Below are 18,496 nucleotides of genomic sequence, written 5' to 3'. Positions count from 1 at the left end.
AATTTATATTAACGACTTGGAAGAAGGGACCGAGTGTAACGTAGCCAAGTTTGCTGACGATACAAAGATGCGAGGAAGAGCAATGTGTGAGGAGGACACACAAAATCTGCAAAAGGACATAAGACAGGCTAAGTGAATGGGCAAAAATTTAGCAGATGGAGTATAATGTTGGAAAGTGTGAGGTCATGCACTTTGGCAGAAAAGATCAAAAAGCAAGTTATATTTAAATGGAGAAAAATTGCAAAGTGCTGCAGTACAGCGGGACCTGGGGGTACTTGTGTATGAAACACAAAAAGTTAGTATGCAGGTACAGCAAGTGATCAGGAAGGCCAATGGAATCTTGGCCTTTATTGCAAAGGGGATGGAGTATAAAAGCAGGGAAGTCTTGCTTCAGTTGTACAAGGTATTGGTGAGGCCACACCTAGAATGCTGCATACAGTTTTGGTTTCCATATTTACGAAAGGATATACTTGCTCTGGAGGCAGTACAGAGAAGGTTCACTAGGTTGATCCCGGAGTTGAGGGGGTTGACTTATGAGGAAAGATTGAGGAGGTTGGGTCCCTGCTCATTGCAATTCAGAAGAATGCGAAGTGATCTTATCAAAACGTAAAAGATTATGAGGGGGCTTGACAAGGTGAATGCAGAGAGGACGTTTCCACTGATAGGGGAGACGAGAACTAGGGGGCATGATCTTAGAATAAGGGGTCGCCCATTTAAAACTAAGATGAGGAGGAATTTCTTCTCTGAGGGTTGTAAATCTGGAATTCACTGCCTCAGAGAGCTGAGGAAGCCGGGACATTGAATAAATTTAAGACAGAGATGGACAGCTTCTTAACTGATAAGGGACTAATGGATTATGGGGAGCGAGCAGGGAAGTGGACCTGAGTCCATGATCGGATCAGTCATGATCGTATTAAATGGCAGAGCAGGCTTGAGGGGCCGTATGGCCTACTCCTGCTCCTCTTGCTTATGTTGTTATGTTCTTATGTTCTTATGGATGAATAAAGCCATAAGAGAGCAATTAAGGGTAAGGAAAGAGGCATACATTAAGTACATAGACTGCAGGGGCGTGCATGATAAGGGAGAATATGAAGAGATTAGGAGAGAAGTCAAAAGAAAAATTTGGAAGGCAAAGAGGAACTATGAAATTAAAATTTAAGAAAGAGGATTGAACATGTCCAGGGAATTATAGACCAGTCAGCTTAACATCAGTGGTAGGAAAAATAATGGAATTCCTACTAAAGAAGAAAATAGAAGAACATCTAGAAACCAAAAATATAATAATGAATAGTCAGCATGAATTTCAAAAGGGAAAGTCTTGCTTGACAAGCCTTATTGAATTTTTTGAAGAGGTAACCGAGTAGACAATGGCAATGCAGTAGATGTAATTTATCTCGATCTTTAAAAGGCCTTCGCTAAGGTACCCCATAATAAATGGATGGATAAGGTCAGAGAATGCGGAGTCAGGGGACAAGTAGCAGAATGGATAGCTAGCTGGCTTCAAGACAAAGCAAAGAGTAGCAGTAAAGGCTTAGCTATTCACAGTGGCAGAAGGTGGATGGATAGTGGTGTTCCACAAGGATTAGTGCTGGGACCACTGCTGTTCACAATTGACATTAACGACTTAAACTTTGGAATCAATAAAACAATTTCTAAATTTACGGATGACAGCAAATTGGAGAGGGGGGGGTGGAATAGTAAATACAAATTACAGGAAGACATTAATAAACTTGCAGAATGGTCATATAAATGGCAAATGAAGTTCAGCACAGATAACTGTGAGGTGTTACATTTTGGTAAGAAGACTAGGAAGGTCACTTATTACTTGGAGGATGCGAGTCTAGGTGGGGAGAGAAACAAAGGGATCTCGGAGTACAAATACACAAATCACTAAAAGTTGCGACACAGGTTAACAAGACCATAAAAAAAAAAAGCAAACCAAGCACTAGGGTTTATTTCTAGAGGTATAGAAACATAGGAAATAGGTGCTGGAGGCGGCCATTCGGCCCTTCGAGCCTGCACCATCATTCAATGAGTTCATGGCTGATCATGCAACTTCAGTACCCCATTCCTGCTTTCTTGCCATACCCCTTGATCCCCCTAATAGTAAGGACTACATCTAACTCCTTTTTGAATATATTTAGTGAATTGGCCTCAACAACTTTCTGTGGTAGAGTATTCCACAGGTTCACCACTCTCTGAGTGAAGAAGTTTCTCCTCATCTCGGTCCTAAATGGCTTACCCCTTATCCTCAGACTGTGACCCCTGGTTCTGGACTTCCCCAACATTGTGAACATTCTTCCTGCATCTAACCTGTCTAAACCATCAGAATTTTAAATGTTTCTATGAGATCCCCTCTCATTCTTCTGAACTCCAGTATAGAATTGAAAAGTAGGAAAGTTATGCTAAACCACTTTCGAACCTTGGTTAGACCACACTTAGAGCACCGCATACAGTTCTGGTCGCCATAGTATAAAAAGGATACTGGAGAGAATGCAGCGAAGATTTATAAGGCTGATACCAGGAATGTGAGGGTACACATATCAGGAAAGGATGAACAGGCTGTGTTTTTTTTTCTCTTGAAAACAGAAGGCTGATAGAGGTCTTTAAAATTATGAAAGGTTTTGCTACAGTGGATACAGAGAGAATATTTCCTCCTGTGGGGAAGAGCATAATTAGGGGCCATCAATATAAGATAGCCACCAAGAATTCCAACAGGGAATTCATAAGGAACTTCTGTACCTAAATAATGGTGAGAATGTGGAACTCACTACCACAGGCAGTGGTTGGAGTGAATAGTATAGATGCATTTAAGGGGAGGCTAGACAAGCATATGAGGCATAAGGGAATAGAGGGTTATGCTGATAGATTTAGATGAGGAAAGATGGGAGGAGGCTCGAGTGGAGCATAAACACTGGTATGGACTGGTTGGATCGAATGGTCTGTTTCTGTGCCGTGTATCCTATGTAATCCTATGTAATAAAGAGGAGGTACTTAAAAGGTTGGCAGCGCTCAAACTACATCTGAGGTTACTGAGGGAAGTAAGGGTGGAAATAGTGGAGGCTCTGGCTACCATCTTTCAATCCTCCTTGGATATGAGAGTGGTGGCAGAGAACTCGAGGGTTGCGAATGTTACACCCCTGTTCAAAAAGGGGGAGAGGGATAAACCAGGTAACTACAGGCCAGCCAGCCTAATGTTGATGGTGAGGAAACTTTTAGAGACATCTGGGACAAAATTAATTGTCATTTGGAAAAACATGGGTTAATCAACAGTCAGCGCGGATTTGTTAAAGGCAAATCATGTTTGACTAACTTGATTGAATTCTTTGATGAAATAACAAAAGGTTGACGTTGTGTATATGGACTTTCAAAAGTCATTTCATTAAGTACTACACAATAGACTTGTTAGCAATATTGAAGCCTGTGGGATTAAGAGGCTTTCTGAGCTTCTTAAGAATGTGTTCTTTTCGAATGTTCTCCAGTTCTGACAAAGTGTCGTTGACCCGAAACATGAACTCTGTTTCTCTCTCCACAGATGCTGCCTGACCCACTGAGATTTCCAGCATGTTCAGTTCTTATTTCAGATTCCAGCATCCGCAGTATTTTGCTTTGGGATTAAGAGGCAGTGGCTACATGGATGTGAAATTGGCTGAGGGACAGAAAGCAGAGAATAGTGGTTAACAGTTATTTTTCAGAGTGGAGGGAAGTACACTGTGGTGTCCCCCAGGAGGTGGTAGTTGGACCACTGCACTTTTAGCTGTATATTAATGACCTGGACTTCGGTATACAACAGCGACAACAACATGTATTTATATATTGCTTTTAATGTAGTCAAACATCCCAAGGCGCTTCACAGGAGAATTATAAAACAAAATATGACACTGAGCCACATAAGGAGATATTTGGGCAGATGATCAAAGAGGTAGGTTTTAAGGAGTTTCTTAAAGAAGGAAAGAGAAGCCGAGAGGTTTAGGAACGGAATTCCAGAGCTTGGGACCTTGGCAGCTGAAAGCACAGCAATGGTGGAGTGATTGAAATCGGGGATGCTCAAGAGGCCAGGATTAGAGGAGTGCAGATATCTCGGCGGGTTCTGGGGCTGGAGGAGGCTCCAGAGACACGGAGAGGTGAGGCAATGGAGAGATTTGAAAATAAGGATGAGAATTTTAAAATCAAGGTGTTGCTTAACCAGGGGCCAATGTACGTCAGCGAGCACAGAGGTGATGGGTAATGTTTCCCCTAATTCTTTGCTTTTGTGCGTCGTCCCTTTAATTGGCTGTGCGGCCCATTTAAATTTTCACGCATTCGCAGTTTCTTCCATTGAAAAGCAGGTGGGCGGCCTGTGCGGGATCTCCAGACCGCAGCTTACCGGGAACATTGATGATGAGTGAACAGGATTTGGTGTGAATTAGGACACGAAAAGCAAAGTTTTGGATGAGCTCAAGTTTATGGAGGGTAGAATGTAGGAAGCTGTCCAGGACTGCATTGGAATAGTCAAGTCTAGAGGGAACAAAGGCATGGATGAAGGTGTCAACAGCAGATGAGCTGAGACAGGGCAATGTTCCGGAGCTGGAAATTGGCGGTCTCAGTAATGGTGTGGATATGTAGTCAGGAGCTCATCTCGGAGTTAAATACGACAGCAAGGTTGTATAGAGTCTGGTTCAGTTTCAGGCAGCTGCCAGGGAGAGTGATGGAGTTTGTGGCAGGGATCGAAGACAATGGTTTTGGTCTTCCTGCTATTTAATTGGAGGAAATTTCTGCTCATCCAGTGCTGGATATCGGGCAAGCAGTCTGACAATTTAGATACCATGGAGGAGTCAAAAGAAGTGGTGATGGTGAGGTAGAGCTGGGAGTCGTCAGTGTACATGTGGAAACTTATGCTGTGTTTTTGGATAATACAGGGCATATTTTCTGTCATGTATCTCATTACTGTATATAACTGTATCTTACCATGTTACACATGACTGTAACTAGATATGACCTGTAACCACAAGCATACTTTACCACCAGGAGTGCACTTGCAGGAGACACTGCATACCTGTTCCACGCAGGTCTATAAAGGCAGGTCTCAGGCAAGTGTGGCACTCGAGAGCTGTGAAATAAAGGTGCAGGTCCAGAGTGACTTTGACTTCAGAATGTGCCTCATGTAAATCTGTACTGCAAGGTCAGGACTTTACAGTGGCGACGAGTTACGGGATCACAGAATCCACAGAATGGCTACCAATGGCTCAGATGAGAAATACAATGCTGGAGACAATTGGGAGGACTTTATAGAAAGGCTGCAGCAAAGCTTTGTAACCAAAGACTGGTTGGGCAATGATAAGGCAGACAAGAGAAGAGCCCATCTCTTGACCAGCTGTGGCTCGAAAACATACGCCTTAATGAAGGACCTGCTGGCACCCGAGAAACCAGCATGCAAGTCGTTTGAGGAGTTGAGAACACTGGTGAGAGACCACCCGAAGCCAGCGAGCAGCCTACACATGGCCAGACACAGGTTCTACAACTACAGACGCTGTGTGGGCCACAGCATACCCGACTTTGTGGCGGAACTTCGGAGGCTGGCTAGTTTATGTGAGTTCTCCGATGAACTAAGGAAAGAAGTACTGAGAGACTTTTTCATTGAAGGAATAGGCCACACAGGCATATTCCGAAAGCTCATAGAGACCAAGAACTTGACCCCAGAGACAGCAGCACTGGTCGCACAGACATTCTTGGCAGGAGAAGAAGAAACGAGGTCGATCTATACTGCGAGTACAACAACTAACGAAACATTGAAACAAGGGGTTCACAGCGTGAAACGAGCCGCTACCCCCACACACAGACAAAGGCAGGAGAGCAGGCCTTCAACAGCAGGCAGTGGCGTCAGAAGCCATCAAGGGCCACAGGAAAGGCTGTTCACACCTCATCAACCCACAATGCGAGCAATCAACTACAGACTGAGAGAAGCTCAAGAGAGATCAACCAGACGCAGCTCATCCTTCAGAAACAATGGAAGCGGTCTGTGCTGGAGATGTGGGGGAATGCACTCAACAAGTGGGTGTCGATTTCGGCATGCTGTTTGCAGAAACTGCAACTAGACAGGGCATCTGGCTCGCATGTGCAGAAAAACAGCAGCTCGGCTGGTATACGAATCGGAAGGGTCGGAAAGTGGACCAGAAGACAATGGGGACAGTGCCCAGGACGCCGGGGTACAACGGGGCAACACGATCAATGTCCACTGTTCTTACAACAAGACGCCTCCAATAATGATGAGGTTCCTACTCAACGGGATACCCGTCAACATGGAACTGGACACTGGAGCAAGTCAATCTCTCATGAGCGTCCAACAATTTGAACAGCTGTGGCCTAACAAAAGCAACAGACAAAAACTCTCAAGGATCGACACCAAACTAAGGACCTATACTAAATTTCTTTACCAAACTAAAGAAATCGTCCCAGTCCTTGGCAGCGCCATGCTCTCAGTCACACACAAAAGGACGGTGAACTGACTTCCCCTGTGGATTGTCCCCGGCGATCTCCCAGCACTGTTGGGGAGAAGCTGGCTGGCAAAACTAAATTGGAAATGGGATGATGTTCACGTCATGTCGTCAGAGGAACGGACCTCCTGCTCAACAGTTCTAAGTCGTTTTGAACATCTCTTTCAGCCAGGTGTGGGCACCTTCAAAGGGGCTTAAGTTAAAATCTACATCACACAGGATGCCAGACCGGTCCATCACGAGGCTAGAGCTGTGCCTTATGTGATGAGGGAAAAGATTGAACACGAACTGGACCGGCTTCTGCGAGAAGGCATTATCTCACCCGTGGAATTTAGCGACTGGGCAAGTCCCATTGTCCCCGTCATGAAGCCTGATGGATCCGTACGAATCTGTGGGGATTACAAGTCGACCATAAACAGAGTCTCCCTACAGGACCAATACCTGCTGCCCAGAGCGGAGGACCTATTTGCCACATTGGCTGGAGGAAAACTTTTCTCGAAAGTAGATCTCACATCTGCGTATATGACGCAAGAACTGACCGAAGAGTCTAAGCTACTCACCACCATCAACACACATTGAGGCCTTTTTATGTACAATCGATGCCCATTCGGCATCAGGTTGGCAGCTGCTATATTCCAGCGCAACATGGAGAGTCTGCTCAAGTCCATCCCGGGGACGGTTGTGTTTCAAGATGACATACTCATCACGGGCAGGGACACCGACTCCCATCTCCGCAATTTGGAGGAAGTACTGAGTCGATTGGATCGGGTAGGCCTAAGAATTAAGAAGTCTGTTTCTCGCGCCCAAGGTTGAATTTTTGGGCAGAAGGATTGCCGCTGATGGAATCCGCCCAACAGAATCCAAAACCGAAGCAATTCGTCTGGCACCCAGGCCCTGGAATGTCTCGGAACTGCGCGCCTTTCTCGGGCTACTCAATTACTTTAGGAACTTTATGCAGAACTTGAGCATGCTGCTGGAGCCTCTCCACGTGCTACTCAGAAAGGGGTGCGATTGGTTTTGGGGGGACGCCCAAGAACATGCCTTCAATAAGGCACGCAACCGTCTATGTTCCAACAGTGTTTTAGCCTTTTTTGACCCAGGTAAAAAGCTAGTTCTTACATATGCGTCAGCGTACGGGGTCGGGTGCGTTTTACAGCATGTCAATAATGCGGGTAAATTACAACCCATTGCTTATGCCTCCAGGTCACTTTCGCGGGCGGAGCGCGGGTACGGTATGGTTGAGAAGGAGGCGCTCGCGTGCGTGTACGGTGTCAAAAAGATGCACCAATACCTTTTCGGGGCCAAGTTCGTGTTAGAAACCGACTACAAACCCCTCACGTCCCTGCTATCCGAGTGCAAGGCAATAAACGCCAATGTCTCGGCGCGCATTCAGCGGTGGGCACTCATGCTGACGTCTTACGACTACACAATAAGGCACAGACCAGGCACAGACAACTGTGCCGACGCGCTTAGCAGGCTACCCCTAGCGACCACAGAAGGGTCCGACGAACAGGACTGTGAGATGGTCATGGCAATCAATGCCTTTGAATCCACAGGTTCGCCCATGACGGCTCGCCAAATCAGAGCCTGGACGCCCAGTGACCCCACGTTATCCTTAGTCAAAAGATGTGTTTTAACTGGTGACTGGGCAGAGGCTCGCGATGCCTCCCCCGAGGAGATCAAACCTTTCCATAGGCGCATGCATGAACTATCACTACAGGCAGACTGCCTGATGTGGGGCAGCCGAGTAGTTATGCCCTTGCGAAGCAGAGAGGCGTTTGTCCGGGAGCTTTACCGCGACCACCCGGGGATCGTCCTTATGAAGGCCATAGCCAGATCCCACGTCTGGTGGCCTGGCATTGACGCGGACTTGGAGCTCTGCGTCCGGCGATGCACCATTTGTGCCCAACTCAGTAATGCCCCCAGGGAGGCCCCCCGAAGCCCCTGGCCCTGGCCCACCAAAACGTGGTCGCGGGTGCATGTAGACGATGCGGGCCCATTCATGGGCAAAATGTTCCTCGTAGTCGTCGATGCATTTTCAAAGTGGATCGAGTGCACCATTTTAAACTCGAGCACCACCTCCACCACTGTGGAGAGCCTTAGAACCATGTTTGCAACGCATGGAATTCCTGACATATTGGTCAGTGATAATGGTACGTGCTTCACCAGCGCAGAATTTCAAGATTTTATAGTTGACCACGGCATAAATCACATTAAGACGTTCAAGCCGGCCTCCAATGGACAGGCGGAGCGAGCAGTGCAAATCGTTAAACAAGGCATGCCAAAAATCCAAGATCCCACGCTGCAGAGCCGCCTGTCGCGACTGCTGTTGGCATGCAGATCTTGTCCGCATTCGTTGACTGGGGTTCCCCCCCGCGCAACTATTGATGAAACGGACCTTAAAGACTAGGCTCTCGTTAATCCTCCCAGACATGCATGAAATTGTTGAGGCAAAGCGTCGTCAGCTAACTGAGTACCATGACCGAAATTCGAGGGGGAGGTGGAATGAGATAGGGGGCAAAGTGTTTGTGCTAAACTATGGCAGGGGTCCCAAATGGCTTGCAGGGACAGTAACAGGCAAGGAAGGAAACAGACTACTGGTTGTACAAATGGACAATTGCCAAACCTGCCGGAGGCATGTAGACCAAGTTAAAAGACTGCAGAATCAGAGGCAGACTACAATGTGGAACTCACACCACACCTGGTGGACAGACAGAGGAAACAACCTGAGGAAAGGGCAGTCTCAACAGACAGCCCAGGCGAGATACCAGCAATCATACTGAACGAAATAGACAGACCAGGCGAGATACCAGGAATCACACCGAAAGAAAAACAGGCACCAAGGCAAACAACTGAACCACAACTAAGACGCTCCACGCGAGAGCATAGACCACCTGAGAGACTGAATCTATAAAGACAATAAGACTTTGGGGGAGGGTGATGTCATGTATCTCACACTACTGTATAGAACTGTATCTTACCATGCTACACATGACTGTAACTAGATATGACCTGTAACTACAAGCATACTTTACTACCGGGGTGCACTTGCAGGAGACACTGCATACCTGTTCCACACAAGTATATAAAGGCAGGTCTCAGGCAAGTGTGGCACTAGAGAGCTGTGAAATAAAGGTGCAGGTCCAGTGTGACCTTGACTTCAGCATGTGCCTCGTGTAAATCTGTACTGCAGGGTCAGGACTTTACATTTTCAAAGTTTGCTGAAGACACGGAACTCATAAAAGTAGTAACCAGTGAGGAGGCTGGTAGCAGACTTCAGGAGGACATATATTGGTGAAATGGCAGATTTGGCAGATGAAATTTAACAGAGAAGTGTGAAGTGATTTATTTTGGTAGAAAGCATGAAGAGGGGCAATCTAAACTAAGTAGTACAATTTTAAAGGGGGTGTAGGAACAGAGAGACCTGGGGGGTCTTTGAAGGTAGCAGGGCCAGTTGATAAGGCTGTTAAAAGAGCATGCGGGATCTTTGGCTTTATAAATAGAGGCATAAAGTACGAAGCAAGAAAGTTATGCTAAACCTTTATCACTGGTTAGGCTTCAGCTGGAGTATTGTGTCCAATTTTCGGAAGAATGTCAAGGCCTTGGATGGTGCAATGGAGATTTACTAGAATGGTATAAGGGATGAGGAACTCTAGTTATTTGTAGAGACTCGAGAAGCTAGGATTGTTGGACAATTTAATAGAGGTGTTCAAAATCATGAAAGCTTTTGATAGAGTAAATAAGGAAAAATATTTCCAGTGGCAGAAGGGTTAGTAACCGGAGGACACAGATTTAAGGTAATTGGCAAAAGAGATGAGATTTTTTTTAACATAGCGAGTTATTATAATCTGGAATACACTGAAAATATAGTGTAGCAGATTCAATAGTAACTTGCAAAAGGAAATTGGATAAATACTTGAAGGGGAAAAAAATTGCAGAGCTATGAAGAAAGAGCTGAGGAATGGGACTAATTTGATAGCTCTTTCAAAGAGCCGGCACTGGCATGATGGGCCGAGTGGCCTGCTTCGGTGTTGCAAGATTCTATGAACTGTCCCCACCCTGCCCATATGCCCTGATGGTGACTTTTTTTCACACTTTTTGACTTATGGCACTTTATGTTGCTGATGCTCAGTATATTGCTGTACTAGTAATTTAATATGTTTATTATTTTTCATCAATCCTGCTTTATTTTAAACAGGTTTTATTATTATTTCCTGGAGCCTTTTCTGCTCCTGGAATGTTTGTTATCTTTATCACTTTTTTTTAACTCTGACCTTTGCTCTTCCATTTTTCTTTTTAGGCTACTGCATTTTCCACCCGAATCCTGCTCCGAACTGGAATGTGATGGATTAGCTTATCTCAACTGGAGTGACAATTGGGGCACTACAACCTGTATCTGTCTGTACCTTAGGGTAAGGAGGTGAAAAATCTCCTGCTCCTGATTTATATAAGAACATAAGAAATAGGGAAGGAGTAGGCCGTGCGGCCCCTCGAGCCTGCTAGTGAGTATTGACAGAAAATTGGGGACGGGCAAAATTTTACTCAGCTGTGATGGTCCACATATTTGAACAGTGCACTGATTGTCTTTGTTTATAGAAAGCACTTTCACTTATATGGTGCATAGCCTCAGGATGTCCCAAGGAGCTTTGCAACTGATGGACCACTGTTTGGAATGCAGTCACTGGTGCTTTGTAGGCAAGTGTGGCAGCAAGGTCCCAGATACAATCAATGCATGAATGACCAGATAACTTATTTTGGTGGTATTAGTTGAGGGAGGAAAGTTGGCCAGGATACCAGAAGAATTACCTTCTCTTCAAACAGTGCCATACAATGGTTTACAGCTACTTGAGCAAACAAACAAAACCTTGGTTTAACATCTCTGACAATGCAGCAGTCCCTCACTACTACACTGAGATGTCAGTCTTGATTATGTGCTCACGTCTATACTGGAGTTTTACCTCACACTCTGGTCACTCAAAGACGAGTGCTATCAACTGAGCCACACTGACATGTGTTTCGGCTGAGTTATGAAAAATGGTCACTGGGTAAAGTACTGGTGGGCAGTTGGCACTTTGGAGCCATACGACGCATGAGTCTTTGCTCTCAGGAAAGGTGGCCAGAATTATTTTTTGAGGGGAGGAAGAAAACTAGTATCAAATAAACTAACAGTGAGTAGTTATGCACATATACAAGAGCTTTCAATATACAAAAGTATAATTTGAATTGCCTCATAGTTCATAGAACAGATTTGCTGAGTATTAACATAAGAAGCAGTACAAAATTTGATTTTGAAGATTCAGTACCTATTTATAATACGCTTGTAGAAAATATTAACAGCTGCTTTAAATTGGAGTTTGGTGCTTTAAAAATCAGAAATTGGAAGAATGCTTTTTTGACCAGGTCTTTTCTGCAATAATAGTTTAGGAGTGATGATCTGATACCACTGTATTCAGTCGATTTCAGATAATGTCATCATCATAGGTAGTCCCTCGAAATCGAGGAAGACTTGCTTCCACTCCAAAAGTGAGTTCTCAGGTGACTGAACAGTCTAATTCAGGAATTACAGTCTCTGTCACAGGTGGGATAGACAGTCGTTGGAGGAAAGGGTGGATGGGGAGTCTGGTTTGCCACACGCTCCTTCCATTGCCTGCTCTTGTTTTCTGCATGCTCTCGGTGACAAAACTCAAAGTGCTTAGCGTCTTCCTGGATGCTCTTTCTCCACTTAGGACAGTCTTTGGCCAGGGACTCCCAGGTATCGGTGGGGATGTTGCACTTTATCAAGGAGGTTTTGAGGGTGTCCTTGAAACGTTTCCTCTGCATAATGTAGTAAAATGATTATACATCTGAAAATTGCTCCATACTATACTGTTGTAAAACTTTGTGGCTATGCTGCTGATGTCACTTGGCAGCAGACTCGCTTGTTTTTAAGATTACTGTCTTCTGATTTCACTGAGCTTAAGGGTTTATGATGTGCATCTGCAATTGCCCTATCTGTGTCTGAACTGCACAAGAATATCACTGGCTAGATAGTTTACACCAGTGCAGAATCAGCAAATGTGCTGTCAGAATGTGCAGGCAATCGATCTGTAGCTGGCAGGCAGTGATTTGAGCTGCCTCCCAGTTTATCTCCTGGGGTGCTTGGACTTAACATCACCATCTCACATTTTGGAATTTACGGGAAGTTGTACCTAATGTTTACATTAAAGTTGTTTTAATTAGTTGGCGAAACTTAAACAAAAACTTAGCAAAAGCATTGTAATCTGCAAGAGTTACAGAGAAATGGCCACAGTGTCATTTCCAATAACCGGTGTAACTAATATACAAATATAGAAATGAAAAGATTTTTTACAAAAATAACATCTTTCCATATCCAAAATATCTTTATTGTAGAAATGTTGTAAACTAGCATGCTGATTCGGGATCATAGGAACAGGAGTGGACCATTCAGTCCGCAAGCTTTTTCTGCCATTCTATTAGATCCTGGCTGATATGTACATTTTGCCCGCCTTTGCTCCTTATCCAACATAGACACGATGGACCGAATAGCCTCCTTCTGTGCTGTATAATTCTATGATTCTCTTATTTAACAAAGCTATCAATCTCCGTCTTGAAAATTTTAATTGACCCAGCATCGACAGCCTTTTGAGGGAAAGAGTTCCAGAATGTCACTACCCTTTGTATGAAAAATTGCTTTCACTTCTGATTGTACTAGAGTGGAACTAAACTACAGAACCAGTGGGAACCTGTTCAACCTTCGCCATCTCCAGGCCAGGTCCAAGACCACCCCAACCTCTGTCATCGAGCTACAGAGGCTGAACTCCAGGACATAGTCGACGTATTTACTGAGGCCTACGAAAGCATGGGCCTTATGCTAAACATCCGTAAGACAAAGGTCCTCCACCAACCTGTCCCTGCCGTACAGCACTGCCCCCCAGTCATCAAGATCCATGGCGTACCCCTGGACAATGGGACCATTTCCCATACCTTCGGCTGCCTGAGGAAAAGAGTGTTCGAAGACCAGGCCCTCAAAACTGCCACCAAGCTCATGGTCTACAGGGCTATAGTTATACTCGCCCTCCTGTATGGCTCAGAGACGTGGACCATGTACAGTAGACACCTCAAGTCGCTGGAGAAATACCACCAACCATGCCTCTGCAAGATTCTACAAATCCCCTTGGAGGACAGACGCACCATTAGTGTCCTCGACCAACATCCCCAGCATTGAAGCACTGACCACACTTGATCAGCTCTGCTGGGCAGACCACATCGTTCGCATGCCAGACATGAAACTTCCAAAGCAAGTGCTCTACTCTGAACTCCTTCACGGCAAATGAGCCAAAGATGGGCAGAGGAAACATTACAGGGACACCCTCAAAGCCTCCCTGAAAAAGTGCAACATTCCTTCTGACACCAGGGAGTCCCTGGCCAAAGACTGCCCTAAGTGAAGGAAGTGCATCCGGGAGGGCACTGAGCACCTCGAGTCTCATCGCCGAGAGCATGCAGAAGTCAAGCGCAGGCAGTGGAAAGAGCGTGCAGCAAACCTGTCCCACCCACTCTTTCCCTCAACGACTATCTGTCCCACCTGTGACGGGGACTGTGGTTCTCGTATTGGACTGTTCAGCCACCTAAGGACTCATTTTAAGAGTGGAAGCAAGTCTTCCTCGATTCCAAGGGACTGCCTATGATGATGACCCTCCTGGTTTGGAACCCCCCACCAGAGGAAATAGTTTCTCTGTATCTACTTTTTTGAATCCTTTCATCATTTTAACACTTTGATTAGATCACCCTCAACCTTAGGAACTTCAGGGTTTACAAACCATGTTTATTTAATCTGTCCTCATAATTTAACCCTTTAAGCCTCTTGATTTCACTAAGATCAATCGGACATTAACAGTTCAATAGTCTAGCCTTGTGTGACAGGAGCATTCTGAAACCTAATTACAAAGCATGAAGAGATCCTTTTTAAACACGTCTGTTGCTTTCTCTTACGATGCTTTAGATTTGGGGAATAGATCAAATGTGACAGCAGACAAATGGAGCAATGCAACTGCCACAGGACTTCATGACAGGCACTTTAACGAGGTGCTAATAATCGGCCCATTTAATACGGGTTATCTTTGTAATTGACATCTATGGTAATGGGAAATGGCTAGCGCTATTTGTCCAATATAAGCGGTTGTCTTGGATAGTGTAAGTGGTGGCACTGCATATAGCAAGTATAAATTTATATTGCATTGTCATGATGGAAAAGTAATTCAGGAAGTATATGCATGTATGGGGGCATTCTTGGAATGTTAAAGGTGCTATATAAATGCAAGTAGTTGTATCTTTTTCATGCAATGTTTATGTTGACTGAACATTGAGTAGTAATAGGGAGACTAGAACTAGGGGGCACAGCCTCAAAATACGGGGGAGCCAATTTAAAATAGAGCTGAAAAGGAATTTCTTCTCCCAGAGGGCTGTGAATCTGTGGAATTCTCTGTCCAAGGAAGCAGTTGAGGCTAGCTCATTGAATGTATTCAAATCACAGATAGATAGATTTTTAACCAATAAGGGAATTAAGAGTTATGGGGAGCGGGCGGGTAAGTGGAGCTGAGTCCACGGCCAGATCAGCCATGATCTTTTTGAATGGCGGAGCAGGCTCGAGGGGCTCGATGGCCTACTCCTGTTCCTAATTCTTATGTTCTTATGTAATTACAAAATGAGCGATAAACTTTTGTTTATATGGTATTTTCTTAATGGTATTTTCTCACTCAATTGAAGAGTTTTTGAGATGATTGAGTTCTCGGCCAAGGTAGGATTGTCTGCCATTTGTTGGAAGTTTTACAGCAGGACTTTCACCATACTGAAATAAAAACGTTGATTATATCACCCTTATGAACATAAGACACAATGGGCCGAAGAGTTACGTTTCAGGTCGATGACCTTTCGAAACTGCTTCTAACGAAGGTCATCGACGTGACATTTACTCAGTTTCTCTCTCCACAGATGCTGCCTGAACAACTGAGTAAATCCAGCATGTTTTATTAGCATCCGCAGTGTTTTACTTTTGTTTAACCGTATTGATTTATTTTTAAATAATATTTTTCTGGCGGCCATGGGTTTGGTAATGTGACGACTGCGTTGCCTCATCAACTCCTTTATTTACTCCTGTCATTCACCAGGAAGGAGCCTTCTCTGTGCACAGCTTTCCCTTTGTGTCCTTTGGTTTTTGCCCATCTTTCTGGCGGTAGCCAATCGGAACCCAGTTGTAGGCGGAGACATGGAGAGGAGCCAATCACATGTGCCGATACTTAGCGGTTGTGGGTCTGGCCGATGGCCAATGGGTGCCTTTGATAGTGTTGGGGTGCGAGGCGCAAGCTGAGACGAGACGAACGGAGAGCGGGCCCGGGAACACAAACAGGGACCCAGAGGCGGGTGAGTGCTGACTTACGACCCACGAACAATGATAAAAGAGGCGTTCGTTCTTTCAATCCCAGGCAACTGGGCAAAAGACGCGGCTCTGGGGCGGGCGGAGCTGAGCAGCAACCTGGAGATTTGACCTTGTTGGTTAATTGGCCGGCAGATAGATTGAAAACTGGGACAGCAACAACCGCCGGTTCAAGTGAATGAATTTAATGGGAAACGGTGATTAGTACCTTCATTTCTTGTATTGGTATCACACAAACCGGCTTGGTAATGTTTGGGTGACGGGTTGTGAGCAACAGTCATTGGCAAGTCAATGCTTGCACTCATCATAGGCAATCCTTCGAAATCGAGAAAGATTTGCTTCCACTCTAAAAGTGAGTTCTCAGGTGACTGAACAGTCCAATACGAGAATTACAGTCTCTGTCACAGGTGGGACAGACCAGTCGTTGAAGGAAAGGATGGGTGGGGAGTCTGGTTCGCCGCACACTCCTTCCGCTGTCTGCGCTTGATTTCTGCATGCTCTCGGCGATGAGACTCGAAATGCTCAGCGCCCTCCCGGATCCTCGTTCTCCATTTAGGGTGGTCTTTGGCCAGGGATTCCCAGATATCGGTGAGCACTTTATCAAGGAGGCTTTGAGGGTGTTCTTGAAATGTTTCCTTTGCCCACCTGGGGATCGCTTGCCGTGTAGGAGTTCCGAGTAGAGCGCTTGCTTTTGGAGTCTTGTATCGGTCATGCGGACAATGTGGCTCGTCCAACAGATGTGGCATGCTTGCACTATGGAATAGGTTTTATCGTGAAAGAGCCACACTATAACCCAGAAAATTTGGTAAAACTTTGTAGCTAAAGGAAATCTGAGATAAATTTTTCGATTAATGATTGTCTAGCTCCCAATGGTTGTATTTTTACTTTGTAATTGGATTTTCAGTAGATTTTTGTTGATGGATTCAAAATATCTTGGAACGTTCAGTATAATTATGATAACTGGGATGTCAAGCTGGATTTACATTGAATATAATCTTGTCCCCACTTCAACAACCTCTGCCAGGCGTACAACCCCATCACTTCATTTAAGGATGGTAGAGCTTTTCAATTGCCTCAGCCATCTTCTCTGATACTCTCACTTTAAATCTCTTTGTCTCTCTATTCCTACATTTTAAAATCCTTCTCAAAACCAATCTTGCCAACCTAGACTTCAGTCACGTGTCCTAACCTCTTGCCCGTAGCCTGGTGTCCATTCTGTTATTTCTCTGCCAAGTGACATGGGATATTTTGTACTTTAAAAGTTTTTATTACATATTAGTAAGTGTATTTAGTTGGGCAGACCCAAATCGAATGTGTGGCTTGAGTTGCCTCCTCGTTTTCCAGGTTCCTGCATAAACATCTGCGGTGTTGAGTAAAATGCTTTAGCTGGATTAATACCAATACCACTCGAAATGACCCTTTGTTGACATTTCCTTTATAAATTTCAAAATGGAGTATGTGATATTTTTATACTCTTAGAAATTTAATTTCTTCATGTCATACAGAATTTTGCAACTGCTTTATGACTGGGACTGCTCCTCAGTTTGGTACGAATTGGATCCTAGTTTTAATGATTGTAGGGAGCTTAATCCATATGTGCCTATCAATCCTCGTAAGTATGCAAGTAGCATTTTCCCAATATTCCAAGTCAACTCTTCAGATCATTTTTTTTGACAGCAATTGTTGGTGAAAGACAGTAAGAATGTTCATAATTGTCGAGATTTGTGCAAAAGAATTGCAGGGAAATATGAAGAGTTGATGCTCCAAATAATTTTTGAAAAAGGTAGTATTATTTTGAGGCAGTAAAGCAAGATGTGGGGGAAAAGTATAAGTTATAAATGGCTTCTGTTCTGACAGCAAAATGGAGGAAGGCGGCGGGGGCTAGTATTATATGTATTAAAATAATAATAGTTGTCTTGGGTAGCATTACAGGGCTGCAACACAATCTTAGTTGAATGATTTATAAAGTTGGCCCATTCTTGATCCATGATTGTGACTTTCTTGAAATCGCTTTTAATGTACTTGAAGCCATTTATTATATTTTAAAAGTACCCAAATATATTTTTGTGAAGACTTCTGTGTCTTAAGATCTTTGAATTTGTAAAATGCATACAATTCAGGAGTTAATAAAAATATTTTTATATTGAATTCTTGTTTATTCTCACCTATATTTTGTGAGTACATTAAGATACATATTTTATGAAGCCATTATGGAATTTCATTGTATAGTGGGTGCAGGAGGAGTGCATTGATTCATCCTGGTTGATTGCTCTGAATTCATCACGTTAAAAGATGTCGAGGCTGTTTTTTTGGGGGTCTTCGTTTTGGACAAATACAATTTTTGTGAAATTAGGGTATTAGTTTCATAATGAACAATTGTACCTGTACCTTTTAAAAATACGGCAGGTTTGTGTAATGTTGTAGTTTAAGTTGTTGAGCTAATAAATGACACCAAAACAGATAGAGTGCCAGTATAATCTGTCTACAATACCAACTGTTATTTTCTTAGGAGGTACTGCTCAAGTTACAATGATGACTGAAAGTGAATTTTCATGATGTGCAATATAGTTGTCACTGTCAGTGTGGCTAATTT

General features: G+C 44.2%; 1 protein-coding gene across 4 annotated transcripts in view; it reads left to right on the top strand.

Moving 5' to 3' along the window:
- LOC139227807 (bcl-2 homologous antagonist/killer-like) overlaps positions 1-18,496 on the top strand; it is a 76,134-nt gene that overhangs the window by 8,187 nt on the left and 49,451 nt on the right. For 2 of the 4 annotated variants that reach the window (XM_070858866.1, XM_070858867.1), the window contains exons 2-3: positions 3,536-4,124; positions 10,774-10,885. The gene's annotated coding sequence lies outside the window, so the exon portion shown is untranslated. Of the gene's footprint in view, positions 1-2,360; positions 4,125-10,773; positions 10,886-15,784; positions 15,891-18,496 lie in introns of those variants that run through there. The other 2 variants (XM_070858868.1, XM_070858869.1) reach the window with 2 other exon arrangements.

Source organism: Pristiophorus japonicus, chromosome 17 (assembly GCF_044704955.1).
Source record: "Pristiophorus japonicus isolate sPriJap1 chromosome 17, sPriJap1.hap1, whole genome shotgun sequence".
In the NCBI taxonomy this organism is placed as follows: domain Eukaryota; kingdom Metazoa; phylum Chordata; class Chondrichthyes; family Pristiophoridae; genus Pristiophorus; species Pristiophorus japonicus.
Note: the sequence above shows the minus strand (reverse complement) of the source record. Positions and strands in the feature narration are given on the sequence as shown.